This window comes from Schistocerca cancellata, chromosome 6 (genome assembly GCF_023864275.1).
Source record: "Schistocerca cancellata isolate TAMUIC-IGC-003103 chromosome 6, iqSchCanc2.1, whole genome shotgun sequence".
In the NCBI taxonomy this organism is placed as follows: Eukaryota; Metazoa; Arthropoda; class Insecta; order Orthoptera; family Acrididae; genus Schistocerca; species Schistocerca cancellata.
In genome coordinates, this window is record NC_064631.1 from 443,063,871 (window position 1) to 443,085,634 (window position 21,764).

At 43.9% G+C, this 21,764-nt stretch overlaps 1 protein-coding gene and 1 pseudogene across 1 annotated transcript in view; both read left to right on the plus strand.

Moving 5' to 3' along the window:
- Positions 1 to 21,764, plus strand: part of LOC126088377 (cytochrome P450 4C1-like) — a 322,897-nt gene that overhangs the window by 113,666 nt on the left and 187,467 nt on the right. The window lies entirely within an intron of this gene.
- On the plus strand, positions 11,179 to 11,296 carry LOC126089665 (5S ribosomal RNA; annotated as a pseudogene).

Below are 21,764 nucleotides of genomic sequence, written 5' to 3' on the forward strand. Positions count from 1 at the left end.
AATTAAATAACGTGCGTGATACACGACGACATTCTCGAACACAATGATTTATAAACATTTCAGTCGTCGTTTCGAACCTGAACGTAAACTATTATCGTATTTACATGTAGATCCTGTATGACATTAATTAGGCGTATAGAAGGACCTTCTATTTTAAATATTTTCAACAAAAATTAATTGTAGCGGTAAACAGGGTCGTCAGGAGCAGTCTTAAAATCTTGTATGTCGCAGGTGAGGCTGTGCTGAAAACCAGTTGTTAGGAAATAAATTCGCCATTTTCCGCCGTTTCCGAATAATTAGCGTTAAAGTTAACCAGTTAGGTAGCTGCTTGCACTAATGCAAGCAGCCAGCCAGATACGATTAGTGTCGTTTCGTTTTATAGCGTAGATGATAGGGCACACGAGTGCTCAGCCTATGGCACGATTTGGATCCGTACTATCATCCAACGTCAATTTTTTGTATCGCGCTCTTCTTCGGCTTTAGGAAACTAAACGAAGAAATCGTGTGGTGACTTCGTCTCTTACGGACCGCTTCAATCTGGGCGCGGAGTGGCCTGGGCCGACAGAGGTGGCCGAGCGGTTCTAGGCGGTACAGTCTGGAGCAGCGCGACCGCTACGGTCGCAGGTTCGAATCCTGCCTCGGGCATGGATGTGTGTGATGTCCTTAGGTTGGTTAGGCTTAAGTAGTTCTAAGTTCTAGGGGACTGATGACCTTAGAAGTTAAGTCCCATAGTGCTCAGAGCCATTTGATCCATATTTGTAGTGGCCTGATTGTCTGTATTTGATGCTAATTAACTCGGGGACCAAGCAGCGAATCGAATTTGCTTATTAAAAATTATTTTCGAGCGTAGCCTACCCTGCAACACCGCTGCTAGCTATTCAGAATGTCTCTGACGGCCCTGTATCTAAAACAGAATGACTGTGATAACACACATGAAACAAGAACAATTATTTTTTAAAATAATGTACGTCGAAATATATTCAGATTTTGCTTTGTGAGAAGGCACAGCACAGATAATCTGACTGAACACAGTAGATTACTACTAACTAATCTAACTGAAGTTCAGTTTGGACTGCAGCTGCAGTTGAGTCTCTCAATAGTCGAAATATATTCAGATTTTGCTTTGTGAGAAGGCACAGCACAGATATAAGGTGGGAACCTAATCTGACTGAACACAGTAGATGACTACTAACTAATATAACTGAAGTTCAGTTTGGACTGCAGCTGCAGAATTAATAAGTTCAGTCTCTCAATAGAGACTCAGCTTCGGGCTACAGCGCTCTTTGAGGTTGCAGGCGGGTGAAAGGCATATTTGAGTGCCTTGCTGCGGAAGCACTAACAAGGGAACCTCCCCATCGCACCACCCTCAGATTTAGTTATAAGTTGGCACAGTGGATGGGGGTTGAAAAACTGAAAACAGATCAATCTAGAAAACAGGAAGAAGTTGTGTGGAACTATGAAAAAATAAGCAAAATATACAAACTGAGTAGTCCATGCGCACGATAAGCAACATCAAGGAGAGTTTGAGCTGAGGAGCGCTGTCGTCCCGTGGTTAACGTGAGCAGCAACGGAACGAGAGGTCCTTGGTTCAAGTCTTCCCTCGAGTGAAAATTTTAATTTTTTGTTTTTAGACAATTATTATCTGTCCGTCCGTCCGTCCGTCCGTCCGATACGAGGTAACTGCGGCGTAGTATGGGGACGCTACAACTAAACAAACATCGAAACACACGTCGTCAGTCGACTGCAGCGCACGGAAGAGAGAGTATTCCTGCTAACGAGGCTCCCTGGCTGGCACTTGAGTGTTGGCTACTTTGGACGAGAGTGCATTAAATACGTGAGATGTATTCCGTGGGCAATATGAATCCAGCAAATATAGCTCGCGACTTCAATAACAAGGCCAATGAATATTTTCCTATGGAGGAATCGGTTGACCTAGGACCTTGCGATCAAATGTTTTCGGTTCCCATTGGAGATGCACGTCATTTCGTCTACTAATCGCACGGTTTTGCGGTGCGGTCGTAAAACAGATGCACTAAACTTAGTCCAGTGAACAGAGACATTAATGAACGAACGGACAGATCATAACTTTGCAAAAATAAAGCACGTAAACTTTTCACTCGAGGCAACACTTGAACCAAGGACCTCTCGCTCCGCAGCTGCTCACGCTAACCACGGGACCACGGCGCTCCGCAGCTTGCACTCTCTTTGATGTTGCCTATCTTGCACATGGACTACTCAGTTTGTGTATTTTGCTTATTTTTTCATAGTTCCACACAACTTCTTCCTGTTTTCTCGATTGATCTGTGTTCAGTTTTTCAAGGCCTATCCACTGTGCCAACTTATAACTAAATCTGAGGGGGCTGCGATGGGGAGGTTCCCTTGTAAGCAGTTCCCGGCATGTGCGCTATCTAGGAGGCGACTGACGACACTGTGTGTGCGCCACGCTGAGACTGCCTGTTGGGCGGCGTTTCCTGAAGACTGTCACTGTGCAAAGCGTCTGGCGGAGTCACAACATCCCTCCACTGGCGGGAGGGGGCAGGGCGAATCTGATTAAGGTAGCTTCATTAATTTCTAGCTCTCTCGCTCGGCGTCGTCTGATTATGATAGGTGCACACATGTTGCTCCCACTGGCGTTCTCTCGTGGAACCAAGGTAAACCTCTCCCAAAACAATCGCGAGGCATGGTCGGTGAAGTATCGGGCACGTTAAGGTCTTCGGGGTGAGAAGGGACTTCGACTTCCATCTGGTCGACGCCGGTAGCCTACAGCTGGACGACGCTGCTGGAGGCGAAGCTGGAGACGGCTGCCGGTTGGCTTTCTATCTCCCACAGACAACTGCGTGCGCTGAAGTCTTAAATCTGGAAAAGAAAAGTCTATGCTATCTGCCTATGTATGCGTTAGTGCGCTGCGGTCGTAGCTGATTTCTACGGCTCGTTGCGACACCACGAGGAATTTCGGTTTTACAAATGGCATGGCTAAGATACAGTATGACTTTACCTTGCACCCAAGCTTTCTTTTCATACTTACAGATTTTACTGAGTACCTGATCATTTATGTTAAAAAATTCCTCTCGATTGTTATTGATGATGAGCTTCAGGATCTTGAAATGACTTTGAAATTGACGTTAACGTAAGGTGTTTTCCCCCATGTAGTCTGTCAGCTGGAGATTTTGCATTATGTGGAGTGGCTTTGTACTGTTTCTCAGCAGACTAAGAAGTAAGTGTAGGAATACAATTTTGTTAGAACCAGCTGGAACCCATACACCGGGTACGCAACGGTGGCGTAAGGGACGTCAACTGTAAGAAAAAATGAAATACAATCAAACAGGAAACTGCATGGGTCATAGCGCGCAAGAGGGGAAGCCAGGAACACCTCATTAAAGACTTCGGAAACAGCGCGGAGTACACGCAACACTCCTCTGTTGCGAGGCTTCGTGTAGTATCTACACCTGGGCATGACACACGACAAAGTCTTTCAGGCTGCAAAATTTGCATAAAGGATCTCTTTGAGACCCTGAAGTTATACTTTATTCCAACTAAAAACTCTGACAGGCTCGAAAACGGGATCATATTTCCTCATCCGTATGGGAGATCACGTCATCAACTGCTATAAACTCCTCGCCCTCATTCCACACATTGTCAGAGTAAGGCCACTCCACCTGCCTCACGGGTACTGATGGCAGGTCAGGTCTACTAGTTGCAGGATACCCTGTTCAAAACTAGGAAAGGAAGAATATAGATATTAACGTCCCGTCGACATCGAGATCATTAGAGATGGAGCACAACTCTAATAATGGCAAGGTTGGGGAAGGAAATCGGCAATGTTAGATCAATAGTACCATCCCGGAATTTGCCTGGAGCCATTTAGGGAAACCACAGAAAACCGAAATCATCATGGCTGGATGCGGATTTGAACCGTCGATCTCCCACATGCGAGTCCAGCCTTGTTGAATACAACGAAGAGTCTATATCCACTACCGTCTTGGAGCCCATTGCTACGAGTCTTCAGGAGTCTGGCTGTAGAGGGAACATGGTCACAACAGGGACTGATTAAACATGAGAGCTTGGCTGGTCATCCTTGAATGAAGTATCGTACTGTCCGTCTGCGAGCTGTACAACTTGGGAGCGTGGCGTGATTTCGCCACTACTGGACAGTTCAAGTATCATCTGTTGCTCTGGGACAATCATCCTGAATGCCCTTCTAGTTACTGTTTGGTCTACCACCTACACAACATTTCCACAACTGACAAGAGGGGCATGCAGATTCCTGGGACTGAACCTAATCCCAGCTTCACATAACAAGAGCTCTGTGCTTCCGACAGACATACACAGCCATATCGGGCTCTGGCAACACACCAGCCGTCTGACCCTCTTACGACGGGGCCGCAGCACTGACCTCCGACAACTCCAGAACCTGCGCCTGCAGTGTCCTCGCCGCGCTCTGACGTGCTACTCTGCATCTTCGTGCAATGCGGGTCAGCACGGCCGCTGCTAGACAGCGCTGACAAGAGGACAGGGTGGATGTAAAGCTCTTGCTTATTAATGATTGTAAAATTGAGTAATGTCTCCTTAGCGCTCGCGCGCTCAATTTAACTCTACTAGTGCACCTCCACTTGTCTCTCAAATGGTTCAAATGGCTCTGAGCACTGTGGGACTTAACATCTGAGGTCATCAGTTCCCTAGAACTTAGAACTACTTAAACTTAACCAACCTAAGGACATCACACACATCCATGCCCGAGGCAAGATTCGAACCTTTGACCGTAGGAATTGCGCGGTTTCGGACTGAAGCGCCTAGAACCGCTTGCTACAGCAGCCGAACCACTTGTCGCTCTTACTCATGTAGGAGGCTAAAGCTGGAGAACTGCCACAGTATTAAGAAAGAAATATTAATTTTGATTTCTCGTTATTATACTGTTGAGCAACTTTGTCACGTGTGACATAAAACTCCATGCAAATAATTTTGGAACTTCATTAATTTCTGAATGATATGGTGTGGTTTTAAAATGTGAAATCCTATTTCTTCCACGAAAAGTCTGAATTCTTCAGATGAAAATTAAGTGTCATTGAAATTACTATGACTTCCGGTGAATCTCTCAGTGGACAAAAACTTTGACAAAGCCTGAAGTGTTATTATTGACATAATCGATGATATCTTAATCACAAATGGAAATTCAGAAAATGCATCGATGTCGATAAGCCAGTAGCTTCCAAAAATTGATGACAAAGATCGACGTGTAGATGTGACCAGAGTTCTGCTACCTGTGTCCACGCCAAATGTTTCCGAGCAAGTACTGACAGCTATTTTTGACATTAGTGTCATTTATTCAGCATCCTGTTACGTCATCGTCTATACTTTTTCTGTATCAATGCTCTCTTGCAATGCGTTTTGCATCGTGCTGTGACCAAATGACAATCGTACTGCATTTGAAATAATCTGCAAGTAAGCTCTTCCGGATTAATAACTCGTTCTTATTTTGAATGTACCAGAATGGCAAATCTGTAATATGTGAGAGCTTGACTCATGTACCACTGTGATTACAGATTGACTAAGTAGCTTTTTATCAATAGGCTATCCGTCCGAATATACAATTTATCTTTGAATAAAACTGGATTTTTGTCACAAGCTTTGCAATTAAATTAGAATTCAATGGTAAATTTTCCCGGTATCGTCACTGAATAAATCTACTGAAATGAAAATCTTATTCTGCCCTACTGGCATTTCGTAATGTACACCTGCTTGTGCATTTTGGCTGCGGACCTGAAAATTATTTCATAGTCATAACTAGGCGTAATTAGCGGCAAGCGCTGCAATTTTTGAGCTCTCCTGGAAGGAACAATACTATTTGGTCCAAAACCACATTATTGATGCGACGAAATCTCACGGAAACCGAATTCTGGCACATCAGCTGCAGTTGTTAACATTTTATGTGGGTCATATTTTGTGAGATATTTAGCATGAACAAATTTTGTTTTAATATGTGTAACATATGTTGGCATTCACAGTAACAATTCCAGTTTTTGCCTTTCCGTACTAATTTGCGAAGCAGTTTGCTTATGGTTGCACCATGTGGGATGAACTTCCTGTAGTCATTTCTTTGTCCTAATATTGTACAGTTTCTGGAGCTCTTTAAGAGCCGAAATCTTTTTAATAGCTTTCGTATGCTGCAGCGTCGAATACCATGTGCAGCCAGAATATGCCCTAAGTAATGCATTTTTCATGGGAGGAATATGCACTTGTCTTTACTACGTTTTTAATTTGCTAGCTGCAAAATTTTGAGGACTGATTCCAAACCAAGTGTAACTTCTTTGGGAGTTTTCTTGACATGATGATGTCGTTCACGTCTTTCACACCGTTCGGAGCTTCCTGAGATAATTACTCTACATACTGCTGGAAAAAACTCGGAGCAATGGCGGTCCAAAATGGAAATCTCTTACACTGTTATGGAGTGAATGGGGTATTGGGAACTACGAATCTATTTGTCGTCATCCGTAAGTATTTGTATACAGGGATTCTTGGGACCAAGATTTGAAAAGCTTTAGGAAACTAAACGAAGAAATCGTTTGCTGAAATCGTCTTTTACGGGGCGCTTCAGTTTGGGCGCGCAACCGCTTGACTGACCAACGTCAATGCAAATTAACTCGGGAACTGTTCAGCTTTTCGAATTTGCTTATTAAAAATTATTTCTCACATAGCCTACCGTGCAACATCGTTACAAGCTTGTCAGAATGTTTCTGACGACTCTGTATCTAAAACACAATAACTGTGACAACAAATGGGAAACAAGAACAACGATTTATTAAAAGAATGTACATCGAAATACACTCAGCTTTTGAGTCCTGTGAAGGCACGGCACAAATGTAAAATTCTGAACCTGATCTAACTGCAGTCAATAGATGATTAGTAACTAATCTGATTAAAGTTAATTTTGTACCGAAGTTAGGGTACTTATAATTTCAGTCTATCAGTACATAAGCACTTAAACTGTTATTCTGTGTAATCCTCGACCCTCAGTTTTACCTATCCGACAATTGGAACTACTTAGGTGAAAACTATAGGCAGCTTCTGGCTTCAGCGCTCTTTGAGGTGGCAGACGTAAATATTGGCAGGTGAAAGTCGTATTTGAGTGTATTGTTACGGAACCACTAAGTAGTTCCTTACATGTGCGCCATCTGGAAAGCGTGTGACGACACTGTGTGTGCGCCACGCTGAGACTGCCTGTTGGGCGGCTTCCTCTGAAGACTGTCAATGTTCAGAGCGTGTGCCGGATACGGTAGCATCCCTCCACTGGCGGAGGGGGCCACGGCGATTCTGATGAAGCTGGCTTCGTTAATTTCTTGCTTCCTCGCTCGCCGTCTTGAGGTTATGATAGATGCACACATGTTGCTCCCCCTGACGTTTTCCACTGGAACCGCGGTAAACCACAGCCAAAATTATGGCTAGGGGTGGTGGGTCAACAGTCGGCCACGTCCAGGTCCATAGGTTCGTCTTTGTGGTGAGAACGGACTTCGACCTCTATCTGCTCATGGACGGTTTCCTGCAGCTGGATGTCACTGCTAGAGGCGAAGCTGCCGGCTGTTTTTGTATCTGCCACAGACGACTTATTGCACTGAGACATCGTAAATCTGAAAACGAAAACCGCCTATGCTATTTGCTTATAAATGCATTAGCGCGTTGCGCTCATAACTGATTTCTAAGGCGCGTTGCGACACCATGAGGAATTTGGGTTTTATAAATGGCATGGCTAAGCTAGTGTATGACTTTACCTGGCACCTAATCTTTCTTTCCATACCTACATATCGTAATGAGCACCTGATCATTTACGTTAAAAAAATTCGTCTCAATTGTTGTTGATGATCGGGCTCACAATGTCCAAGTGAAGTTAAAGTCGACGTTAAGGTACGATGTTTCCTCCCACGTATTCTTTCACCTGGATACAGCAGAATAGTAATTAAGTGTAGGAATAAAATTTTCATAGAACCAGTTGGAACCCATACTGCGGGTACGCAGCGATGGAGCAATCGTTGTCAACTCGAGGAAGATGGTTGAAATGGTTCAAGTGTCTCTGAGCACTATGGGACTTAACATCTGAGATCATCACTCCCCTAGAACTTAGATCTACTTAAACAAACTAATCTAAGGAGATCACAGACATCCATGCTCGAGGCAGGATTCGAACCTGCGACCGTATCGGTCACGCGGTTCCAGACTGAAGCGCCTAGAACCGCTCGGCCACAACGGCCGGGCTCGAGGTAGAATGGAAGTATAATCACACAGGGAACTGACTGTCTCATAGTGTGTAAAATAGGACGCCAGGAACAGCTGATTCATCACTTGGAAAACAGTGAAGAGCAGACGCTGTTCTCTTCGATTTTACGGCTAAGGATGGCACGAGAACGCTTTAAGGCTCAAAATTTTGGACGAAGGAACACTCTGAAGTCCTGAAGTTATACTTTATTCCAGCTAAATTCGCTGACAAGCTCGGGAAACTGGGCCCTATTTGTCAATCGTATGGGTGGTCACGTCATTAAGTGCTATAAAATCCTCAACATCATTCCATTCATTGTCAGAGTTAGGCCACTCCAGCTGCATCACGGTTACTGATGGCAGATTAGGTCTACTACTTACAGAATACCCGATTCAAAAGGAGAAAAGGAAGGTTATAATGATTAACGTCCCGTCGACATCGTGATCACTAGAGACGGAGTACAAGCTCGGATAAGGGCAAGGTTGGGGAAGCAAATCGGCAATGTAAAATCAATGGTACCATCTCGGAATTTGCCTGGAGCCATTTAGGGAAACTACAGAAAACCGAAATCAGCATGGCCGAATGCGGATTTGAATCATTGTTCTCCCGAATTGTGGTCCCACCCTGTTAAATAGAAAGAAGAGTCTCTATCCAGTGCCGTATTGGAGCCCACTACTATGAGTCTTCAGGAATCTGGCTGTAGAGGGAACATGGTCACAACAGGGTCTGATTAAACATGAGAGCTTGGCTGGTCATCCTTGAATGAAGTACTGTACTGTCCGTCTGCGAGCTGTACAACTTGGGAGCGTGGCATGATTTCGCCACTACTGGACAGGACAAGTATCACCTGGTCCGCTGGGACAATCTTCCTGGATGCCCTTCTCATTGCTGTTTGGTCTACCACCTACACAACACCTCCACAACTGACAAGAGGGCCATGCAGATTCCTAGGACTGAACCTAATGCCAGCTTCACATATCAAGAGCTCTGTGCTTCCGACAGACATACACAGCCATATCGGGCTGTGGCGACACACCAACCGTCTGACCCTCTCACGGCGGGGCCGCGGCACTGACCTCCGACAACTCCAGAACCTGCGCCTGCAGTGTCTTCGCCGCGGTCTGACGTGCTATTCTGCACCTTCGTGCAATGCGGGTCAGCACGGCCGCTGCTAGACAGCGCAGACAAGAGGACAGGGTGGATGAAAATTCTTGCTACCTGTGGCCGTGCCATATGTTTCTTAGCAAATACTGACAGCTATTTTTGACATTAGTGCCATTTATTCAGCATCCTGTTACGTCATCGTCTATACTTTTCCAGTATCAATGCTCTCTGGAAATGCGTTTTGCATCGTGCTGTGACCAAGTGACATTCGTATAGCATTTGAAGTAATGTGGATGTAAGATCTTCCGGATTAATAACTCGTTCATATTTTGAATGTACCAGAACGGCGAATCTGTAATTTGTGGGAGCTTGACTCATGTACCACTGTGATTACAGATTGACTAAGTAGCTTTTTATCAATAGGCTCTCCGTCCGAATATACAATTTATTCTTGGATAAAACTGGATTTTTGTCACAAGCTTTGCAATTAAATTAGAATTCAATGGTAAATTTTCCCAGTATCGTCACTGAATAAATCTAATGAAATGAAAATCTTATTCTGCCCTACTGGCAGTTCGGAATGTACATCTGTTTGTGCATTTTGGCTGCGGACCTGAAAATTATTTCGTAGTCAACTGGGCGTAATCAGTGGCAAGCGCGGCAATTGTTGAGCTGTCCTGGAAGGAACAGTACTATTTGATTCAAAACCACATTGTTGATGCGACGAAATGTCACGGAAACAGAATTCTGACACATAAGATGCAGTTATTATCATTTTATGTGGGTCATATTTTGTGAGACATTTAGCATGGAACAAATTTTGTTTTAATATGTGGAGTACTTGTTGGTATTCGCAGTTCCAATTCCAGTTTTTGCCTTTCCGTACTAATCTGCGAAGCAGTTTGCTTATATGGTTGCACCATGTGGGATGAACTTCCCTTAGTCAATTGTTTGTCGTAATATTGTACTGTTTCTGGAGGTCTTTTGGAGCCGAAATCTTTTTAATAGCTTCCGTATACTGCAGAATCCAATAGCATGTGCAGGCAGAATGTGTCCTATGTAATACATTTTTCATGGGAGAAATATGCACTTGTCTTAACTACATTTTTAATTTTCTAGATGCAAAATTTTGAGGACTGATTCCAAACCAAGTGATACTTCTTCGGGAGTTTTTTTGAGATAAGGATGTAGTTCACGTCATTCACACCGTTCGGAGCTTCCCGATATAATTACTATACATATTGATGGAAAAAAACCGGATCAATGGCGGTTCGAAATCTCTTACACTGACTTGGAGTGAATGGAGTATTGAGAACTATGAATCTGTTTGTCGTCATATGTATGTATTGTATATAAGCATTCTTGGGACAAAGGTTTGAAAAGCTTTAGGAAACTAAACGAAGAAATCGTTTGCTGAAATCGTCTTTTATGGGGTGCATCAATTTTGGTGCGCAACTGCTTGACTGTCTAACTTCAATGCTAATTAACTCGGGAACCGTGCAACGTTTCGAATTTGGTATTAAAAATTATTTGTCAGCATAGCCTACCGTACAACATCGTTACAAGCTTTTCAGAATGTTTCTGATGACTCTGTATTTAAAACAGAATAACTGTGGAAACAAATGAGAAACAAGAACAACGATTTATTAACATAATGTACAACGAAATACACTCAGATTTTGAGTTCTGAGAAGGCGCGGCACGGATGTAAATTTTTGAACCTAATCTGACTGAACACAATAGATGATTAGTAGCAACTATTGTAATTTAAGTTCAGTTTTTACCAAAATTAGAGTTTTATAATTTCAGTCTATCAGTACATTAACAACGCCAACGGCCTTGCCGCAGAGGTAACACCGGTTCCCGTCCGATCACCGAAGTTAAGCGCTGTCGGGCTGGGCTAGCACTTGGGTGGGTGACCAGCCGATCTACGGAGCGCTGTTGGCAAGCGGGGTGCACTCAGCCCTTGTGAGGCAAACTGAGGAGCTACTTGATTGAGAAGTAGTGGCTCCGGTCTCGGAAACTGACATACGGCCGGGACAGTGGTATGCTGAACACACGCCCCTCCATATCCGCATCCAGTGACGCCTGTCGGCTGAGGATGACACGACGGACGGTCACTGCCTTTGGACCTTCATGGCCTATGCGGGAGGAGAGAGAGAGAAAGAGTACATAAACACTTGGCCCGTTATGTAGTGTAATCCTCGATCCTCACTTTTACCTATCCGGCAATTGGAACTACTCACGTGAAAACTGTAGGCAGCTTCGGGCTTCAGCGCTCTTTGAGGTGGCAGGTGTAAATATTGGCAGGTGAAAGTCGTATTTGAGTGTATTGTTACGGAACCACTAAGTAGTTCCTTACATGTGCGCCATCTGGAAAGCGTGTGACGACACTGTGTGTGCGCCACGCTGAGACTGCCTGTTGGGCGGCTTCCTCTGAAGACTGTCATTGTGCAGACCGTGTGCCGGATACCGTAGCATCCCTCCACTGGCGGAGGGGGCCACGGCGATTCTGATGAAGCTGGCTTCGTTAATTTCTTGCTTCCTCGCTCGCCGTCTTGAGGTTATGATAGATGCACACATGTTGCTCCCCCTGTCGTTTTCCCCTAGATGCGCGATAAACCGTAGCTAAAATTATGTTCAAAAATGTTCAAATGTGTGTGAAATCTTATGGGACTTAACTGCTAAGGTCATTAGTCCCTAAGCTTACACACTACTTAACCTAATTTATCATAAGGAGAAACACACACACCCATGCCCGAGGGAGGACTCGAACCGCTAACCCTGCGCGGTCCAAAATTATGGCGAGGGGTGGTGGGTCAACAGTCGGGCACGTCCAGGTGCGTAGCTTCGTCTCTGTGGTGAGAAGAGACTTCGACTTCTATTTGGTCATCGACAGTTGACTGGGGCTGGACGTCACTGCTGGAGGCGAAGCTGGGGACGGCTACCAGCTGTCTTTATAACTCCCACAGACGTCTGATCGCACTGAAGTCTTGTAAATCTGAAAAAGAAAACAGTCTTCGCAATTTTCCTATAAATTCATTAGTTCGCTGCTGTCGTAGCTGACTTCTAAGGCGCGCTGTGACACCATAAGATATTTGAGTTTTATAAACGACATTGCAGAGCTACTCTGTGGCTGCACCTTGCAACCAAGCCTTGTTTCCATACTTACACTTCCTAGTGAGTAGCTGATCATTTATTTTAAGAAAATTCGTCTCGACTGTTGTTGATAATCGGGCTCAGAATGTGCAAGTGACGTTAAAGCTGACGTTATGGTGTGATGTTTTCTCCCATGTACTCTTTCACCTGGAGACTGCAGTATAATAATTCAGTGTCGGAATAAAAGTTTGATAGAACCAGTTGGAACCCATCCTACGGGTACGCAACGGTGGAGCAATCGTTGTCAACTCTAGGAAGAATTGAACTATAATCATACAGGGAACTGACTGCCTCGTAGTGTGTAAAAGAGGACGCCAGGAACAGCTGATTCGGCACTTGGAAAACAATGAAGAGCAGGCGCAGCGCTCTTCGGTTGTCGACCTAAGGATGACACGAAAAAGCTTTGAGGCTGCAAATTATGCACAAAGGAACGCTCTGAAGTCCTGAAGTTATACTTTATTCCAGCTAAAAACGCTGACAAGCTCGGGAAACGAGGGCATATTCTGTCATCCGTATGGGAAATCACGTCATTAACTGCTATTAAACCCTCTTCATCATTCCACGCATTTTCAGAGTTAGGCGACTCCACCTGCGTCATGGATACTGACGGATGGCCATCTCTTAGTTGCAGGTTACACACTTCAAAAGAAGGGAAGGAGAAACATGGGGTTAAACGTCCCGTCGACATCGAGATCCTTAGGGACGGAGCACAAGCTCGGACTGTGGCAAGATGGGGAAGGAAAACGGTGCTGCACTTTCAAAGAATTCATCCCAGAATTTGCCTGGAGCGTCGTCCTTCCGAATGCCAGTCCAACCATGTTGAATACAAGGAAGTGTCTATATTCGCCGCCACCTCGGAGTCCACTACTTCGATGTGATGGTGGTGATGTGTGGTTTGGGGAGACCTCAACTGCGCGGTCATCAGCACCTGTAAAAATTCCCAATGTGCACACAGTAATATCTAACCACTTTCATGAATGATAATGGAATGATGAGGACAAAACAAACACCCAGTTCCCGGGGAGACAAAATCCCCACTCCAGTCGGGAACCGAACTCGGGGCCCCATGATCCAGAAGTAGCAACTCTAGCCACTAGACCATGAGCTGCGGACCCACTGCTAAGAGTCTTCAGCTGTCAGACTGTGAAGGGAACCAACAGGACTGGCTGAAGACGAGGGCTGGCTGATCCTCTGTGATTGAAGAACTGATTTGCCCGTCTGCTAGCATATCTACTTGGAAGCAGGGCCCGTATTCCGCCACTCCTCGGCAGTAGTAGTACCACCTTAGCAGCTGTACGCTGGGACCGCCTTTCGGGCTGTTATTTTCGTTGATCTTGGGTCTTCTGCCTACACGCCGTCTCGACAGCAGACAACAGGGCACGCATATTCCTGGGGCTGAACCTAATCCCAGCTTCACTTAACGAGAGTAATGGGCGTTGCCAGGCGTCCACAGCCATACCGGGCTGTGGTGACACACCAACCGCTTGACCCTCTTACGACAGGGCCGCAGCACTGACCTCCGACAACTCCAGAGCCTGCACCTGCAGTGTCCTCGCCGGGCATTGACGTGCTACTCCGCGCCTTCGTGCAATGCGGGTCAGCACGGCCGTTGCTGCTAGACAGCGCTAGGAAGAAGACGGGGTTAATGTGATACTTTCGCTTATAAATGATTGTAAATCGAATGATGTCTCCTTAGAGCTACGGTGCTCCTCACTACTCCACCATCGCAGCTCCACTTGTCTCTCCTACACTCATGTAGGAGGCCGCATCTGGTGGGCTGCTATACTACTGCAGTCCTTACCATACTGCAGAGCGAACTTAGTCACGTGTGACTTGAACGTCCATGCAAATAGTGAGGAAAGTCGTTGATTTCTGAATGAAATGGCGTGGTTTTAAATTGTGAAATGCCATTTCTGTCATAAAAAGTCTGAATTCCTCAGACGAAAATTGTCATTGTTAATAACTATAGCTTCTGGCAATCTCTCAGTGGATAAAATCTTTGAGGAAGCCTGAATTCTTATCAAAGACATAATCTATGATATTTGGATCACAAATGGAATTTAGAAAATGCATCATTGGCGATGAGCTTCCAAAAAATGGTGCACCAAGGACGACGTGTAGATGCGGCCAGTGCTCTGATACCTCTGGCCACTGTAAATGTTTCCGAGGAGGAACTGACAGGTATTTTTGACATTAGTGGCATTTAACCAGCATCCTTCCTACGTCTTTACACTTTTTTCACTTTCAATGTTCTCTGAAAATGCGTTTCGCATCGTACTGAGACACAGTGTCATTCGTGTAGCATCAGAAGTACTTTGGAAGCGATCGCTTCCGGAATGATCTCTCCTTTCTTTGCTAATTCGTAATCTACCACAATAACACGTTTGTAAACTCTGACAGCAGGTCCCATGTGCAAATGTGATTTAATTGCAAATTGAATAAGCAGTCAGTGGACACTCCGTGTGAATATACAGTCCTATTTAAGCTCAGATAAAACTGGATATTTTTGGCACAAGCTTTGCAATTAAATAAGAATTCAATGGAATATTTTCACATTGTCGTCACTGAATAAATCTATTGTAAAATATACATCTACTGAATAGAAAATCTTATTTTGTCCTATTGGCAGATGGGAATGTACATCTGCGTTCGTATTTTGTGCTGCGACTCTGAAAATTATTTGACAGTCATAATTGGGGAAAAGTTGGCCCAGCGCTGCAATAGTTGAGGTGTCCTGGAAGGAACAGTATTTCGTGGTCCAAAAATAGTAATAAAAGGCTTGGAATCAATAAAAATAATCAATCTACATTTGACAATAACGTGTATTCGTGCAACTTAATGACAGCGAAAGTCCTTGCAAGTGCTTTTTTCTCGGTGTGACTGCTACTCCTCTGAGCAAATCTTACTGTTTTCAACGCAACGTCATTAGCCACTCGAAACCACATAGTTGATGCGACGAAACGGCGCTGAAGCCAAATCCTGACACATAGGCTGCATTGTCAATATTTGATGTGGTTCATATATTGTGAAACATTTAGCATCGAAAAATACTTTGATTAAAACAAATGCATGTTGCCAATTCGCAGTTCCAACCCCAGGTATTGCCTTTCCGTACTCATTTTTGAAGCAGTTTGCTTATTTTTGCAGTATGTGGTGTGAACTTCCTGTAGTAATTCTTTTGTTCTAATATGCTACACAGTTTCTGGATGTCTTTTGGAGCCGAAATGGTTTTAATTGCTTCTGTATGTTGCAATGTCGAATACCGTGTGCAGACAGAGTGCATCCTAGGTATTGCATTTTTCGTAAGATGAATATGCACTTGTCTTTATTATATTTTAAATTTTCCATCTGAAAAACTTTGAGGACTGTTTCCAAACCTCGTGAAACTTCTTCCGGAGTTTCACCACAGTTTCACCACAGTTGGTGTTTCCCACTGACTATTTTTAATGGAGTCTATAATACTATCATGTTCAAGGTGATCAATTTCCTGTTAGACTTCATAATTTAACACAAAGGACACAGCATTCTACTTCAATATGATGTGTGGATAGTTGCTGTGAATTCTACTGCTTGTAGCTCCGGGCAAATATTGTATTTTTGCAACAGTTTTTGCGACTTGCCCATGACAACACCGGTATCAACCTTCGTGAGTGGTGAAGCCAAGGATATTGAAGAGATCAAGGTGCAACCAATTTGTTGCTTTCTAATAATTCGGCCATCTGCATCCAAAAGCATGCCGGGCTGTGGCGACACACAAACCGCCTGACCTTCTTACGACGGGGCCGCAGCACTGACCTCCGACAACTCCAGAATCTGTGCCTCCTGTGTCCCTGTGTCCTCGGCGGGCACTGACGTGGTACTCTGCACTTTCGTACAGTGCGGCTCAGCACAGCCGCTACTAGGCAGCGCTGGCAAGACAGAGTGGATACAAAACTCTTGCTTATAAATGACTGTAAATTGAATGATGTCACATTATCGCTCTGGCGCACCAGACGACTCTACCACTACACGTCCACTTGATTCTCCCACACTGATGTGGGAGGCTAAATCTGGTGGGCTGCACAGTACTGAGAAAGAAAATTTAGTTTGGCGTTACCCTTACTATACTGCTGAGCAAGCTATGTTACGTGTGACTCGAACGTCCTTGCAGATAGTTCTGGAAAGCCTCTGATTCCTGAATGAAATGTGGTGATTTTAAATTGTGAAATGCCATTTCTTTCAAAAAAAAAAACTTAATTCTTCAGATGAAAATTAAGTGTCATTGTTAATAACTAGAGCTTCCGGAATTCCTTCAGTGGGCAAAACTTTTGACAAAGCCTCAATTCTTATCACAGACATAATCGATGATACTTGGATCACAAATGAAAATTTAGAAATGGTATCGATGACGATGACCCAGTAGCTTAGAAAAATGGTGACCAAGATCGGCGTTTACGTCTATGTGATTACTCTGCAATTCACAATAAAGTGCCTGGCAGAGGGTTCAACGAACCACCTTCAAGCTGTCTCTCTACCGTTCCAGTCTCGAACGGCACACGAGAAAAACAAGCACTTAATTTTTTCTGTGCGAGCCCTAATTTCTCTTATTTTATAGTGATAATCATTTATCCCTGTGTAGGTGGGTGCCAACAGAATGTTTTCGCAATCGGAGGAGAAAACTGGTGATTGAAATTTCATGAGAAGATCCCGTCGTAACGAAAGCGCCTTTGTTTTAATAATTGCCACTCCAATTCACGTATCATATCTGTGGCACTATCTCCCCTACTCCGCGATAATACGGAACGAGCTGCCCTTCTTTGTACTTTTTCTATGTCATCCGTCAATCCCATCTGATGCGGATTCCACACCGCACAGCAATACTCCAGAAAAGGGTGGACAAGCATGATGGAAGCAGTCCCTTTAGTAGGCCTGTTGCACCTTCTAAGTGTTCTGCAGTGAATCGCAGTCTTTGGTTGGCTCTGCCCACAACATTATCTAGGTGATCGTTCCAATTTAGGGTATTTGTAATTGTAATCGCTAAGTATTTAGTTGAATTTACAGCCTTCAGATTTGTGTGACTTATCGCGTAATTGAAATTTGGCGGATTTCTCTTAATACTCATGTGAATTACTTCACACTTTTCTTTATTCAGGGTCAACTGCCACATTGCGCACCATACAGATATCTTATCTAAATCATTTTGCAATTCGTTTTGGTTATCTGATGACTTTACAAGACGTGTAGATGTGACTAGGGTTATGCTACCTGTGGCCACAGGAGGAAATAACAGGTTTCCTTGACATTAGTGTCATTTAACCAGCATCCTTGCAACGTCTTTACGTTTTTTGATCATCAATGCTTTCTGGCAATGCGTTTGGCATCGTACTAAGTCCCAGTGGCGTTCGTGTAGCATTTCAAGTACTTTGTATGTGAGCACTTCCGGAATGATGTCTCGTGTCTTCGCTTATTCTGAATGTACCTGAATAGCACGTTTTTCAACTGCGATAGCGTGTCTCATGTGTCAATGTGATTTAATTACAGGATGTCTAAGCAACTTTTATCAATAGGTACTCCGTCTGAATATACGATTTAACCTTAGATAAAACTGGATCTTTTGGCACAAGCTTTGGAATCAAATTCGAATTCGAAAGAAAATTTTCATAATATCGTCTCTGAACAAGTCTGTTGTAAAATATACACTGTTGTCCAAAATTAAAGCAACGAATGCAAAACTTCCAAGGTTGTGGTCATTTTACCACAAAACGGTATAAAAAGGCCGTAGTAAAGTAGAAAAATGTAGAGGATACAGAACGTAAATAACTGCAACATGCCTAACGGTAGATAAAAATGCTTTTCGTTCTTTCCAACTTAACCGATTTGCACACACATTCCAACAACTGGTTAATGTGCTCAGTATGAAGTCTGAGCAGCTCTGGCAACAGTACGGGTCTAACAACGACGGGGCATGCTGTGAATGATATCTCATACAGGGCAATAACGCCCATTCTTCCAGGAGAGCCGCTCGCAAGCCTTGGAGAGTGGTTGGTGGATGCTGACATGATGCAATCTGTCTCCCTAGTGCACCCCAGACGTGCTGTATGGGATTCAAATCGAGAGAACGAGCATGTCACGCCATGCGTGCAATACCTTCCGTTTACAAGGAACCGTCAACTGCTCTTGCTCTATAAGGACGGTCACTATAGTCATTCATTATGAAGTCTGGGCCCGCACCACCTCGCAACAACCGTACATGAGGACCCAAGATCTCGTCACGATTTCATGAAGAGGTGTTCATGTGTCATCATAATCCCTGTCCACAACATCAGTGATTCTCCTCGCTGTCGGTCTCTTTCCATAATGTTTGGGATCCGAAGTTGTGTTCCACGTTCCCTCCTGATGAGAATGCGTCGAGAATCACTCTCCAGGCCAAATCGAAACTCATGTGGGAAAAGAACTGCTCTTGCTCTATAAGGACGGTCACTATAGTCATTCATTATGAAGTCTGGGCCCGCACCACCTCGCAACAACCGTACATGACGCCCCAAGATCTCGTCACGATTTCATGAAGAGGTGTTCATGTGTCATCATAATCCCTGTCCACAACATCAGGGATTCTCCTCGCTGTCGGTCTCTTTCCATAATGTTTGGGATCCGAAGTTGTGTTCCACGTTCCCTCCTGATGAGAATGCGTCGAGAAGCACTCTCCAGACCAAATCGAAACTCATGTGGGAAAAGAACATTGGCCAACTGTGCGACGGCCCAGGTGGCATGTTGACGACTCCACGCTAGACGTTCCTTCCTGTGACGCAGCAGAGGAACACACGCAGCAGGTCTCGAACAATGAAGCCCACTCTGCCGAAGCCTTTTGTAAATCGTTTGTCTCGATACAACACCTCCAGTGGATGCTGCGATGTCAGATACCAGGTGCCATGAAGTTACAAGGCAGTACTGTTGTGCCTTTACATCCAAATAACGGTCCTCTCTTTCTGATATCTCACGTGATCGAGCCTACCCTGCCTCTATTAATTGTTGCCACATACGAGAAAGAACAGAACGATTCACATTAAGCCATGGGGCCTCATCAATTTGCGACTGTCTGCTTCGAGTCTTCTTGTGATCCTCCATAATAGAGAGTCTGGTAGGTGCTTCTTTGTGCCATACTGCACCGTCGGTGAGTGTACCTACAGCGATTGTGAATATGAGACTACCAGGCAAACACTTCCCTGTTTGGTTAGTGAACTCATGTCATCACTGACGTTTGCCATTTTCCGTGCAGAACACCACTGCACAGACATTTGTTGACATTTTTTATGATCGTACGGTGAATTAGACACACGATGGTCAAATAGAGGTATGTTGCTTTAATTTTGGACACCAGTGTACATCTACTGAATAGAAAATTTTCTTCTGTCCTATAGGCAGTTGGGGATGTACATCTGCATTCGCATTGTGTGCAGCGGACCTGAAAATTATTTCATTGCCATAACTGGACAAAAGTAGCGCCCAGCGCTGGAATAGTTGGGCTGTCCTGGGAGGAACAGTATTATTTGGTCCAAAAATAGTCACCAAAGGTTTCTGGTCCATAAAAAGAATGGAACTACAGTCGTTGATATTGCATATGTGTTTAACCTTTTGACAGCAAAAGTCTTTGCAACTGCTTCCGTCTCGGTCTGACCGTAGCTCCTCTAAGCAAAGCTTACTGTTTTCAACGCATACTTTATTGGCCATTCAAAACCACGTTGTTGATGCGACGAAACGGCGCTAAAGCTAAATTCTGGTACATCAGCTACAGTTGTTAACATTTTGTGTGATTATGTGTTGTGAGTCATGTAACATCGAACAAACTTTGTTTCAACATGTGAAATGCCTGTTGGTATTTGCAGTTCCAATTTCAGTTTTTGCCTTTCCATACTAACTTGTGAAGCTGTTTGCTTATGGTTGTAGCATGTGGAATGCACTTCCTGTAGCAATCATTTTGTGCTAATATGGTACACCGTTTCTGGAGGTCTTTTAGACCCGAAAGGTTTTTAATTGCTTCAGTAGGTTGCAGCGTCGAATACCATGTACAGACGGAATGTGTCCTACGTATTGCATCTTTCATGGAAAGACTATTTTACATTTGCCACCTGCAAAATTTTGAGGACTGGTTCCAAACATCGTGAAACTTCTTCTGATGTTTTTCTTGAGATAAGGACGTCGTCCAGGTAGTTCACACCGTTCGGAGCTTTCCGAGATAATTATATTTTTCTGGAAAAATCTCGAAGCAATGACATTCCCAAATGTTAACTTCTTGTGTATGGAGTGAACGGAGTATTAATAGCTACGAATCTGTGTGTCGTCGTCCATAAGTATTTGTAAAGAGGCATTCTTGGATCAAGGTATGAAAATTAAATACCACCTGCTGATTTAAACAGCAGCTCTTCCGGTTTGAATAAAAATCACTGATAGATTATGCACTTACTGTCGCTTTGAAATCTCCACAGGTCTGTAATGAACCACTTGGTTTCTACACTACCACAGTTGGTGTTTCCCACTGGCTACTTCTAATCGAGCCTATAACACTATTATATTCAAGGAACTCGTTTCCTATTTGACTCGATCCTTTAACATATAGAGCACAGCATTCTGCTTCAATGTGATGTGTGCATAGCTGTTTTTAACGCTACTTCTTATAGCTTCCGGAAAATATTATAGTTTTGCAACAGTTTTTACGACTTGCCAGTGACAACGTCAGTATGAATCTTCGTACATGGCGAAGCCAAGAATATTAAATAGATCAAGTCGCAACAAATTTGTTGCTTTCTGACATGTGACAACTATTATTTCGGCCTGTTTGGTTAACTGCTTGCATGGAAAACCCGTAATAAATTGGCCTTTGACAGATATCATTTATTCGCTCAACTAAGTAGCCCACCCTGAATGACTGCAGACTAATTATAGAAACTGACAAGCCTGTATCAATTTGAAATTGTAATGACACTTCACTAAATCGGAGAGTTACTGATAGAACCTTTTAATCCACCGAAAAGATTGCATCCACATTACGTTTCGACGGTGAAATCAAATTTAAGTGTACATATTCGTTGTGTACATCACCAGAATCTTTATTTTGAGTCACTTTGTATGCCTGAGAGTCGTAGATCGTTGCCTGAGTTGTTTAATGTTACACATTTCCGATCTATGTCCTAACTTCTTACCGTAACTGCACTGAGCGTTTCAAAAGAAACAATAATTTCCTCAATTTTGGTTACTCTATAGCGTTTACAAGACTTTAATT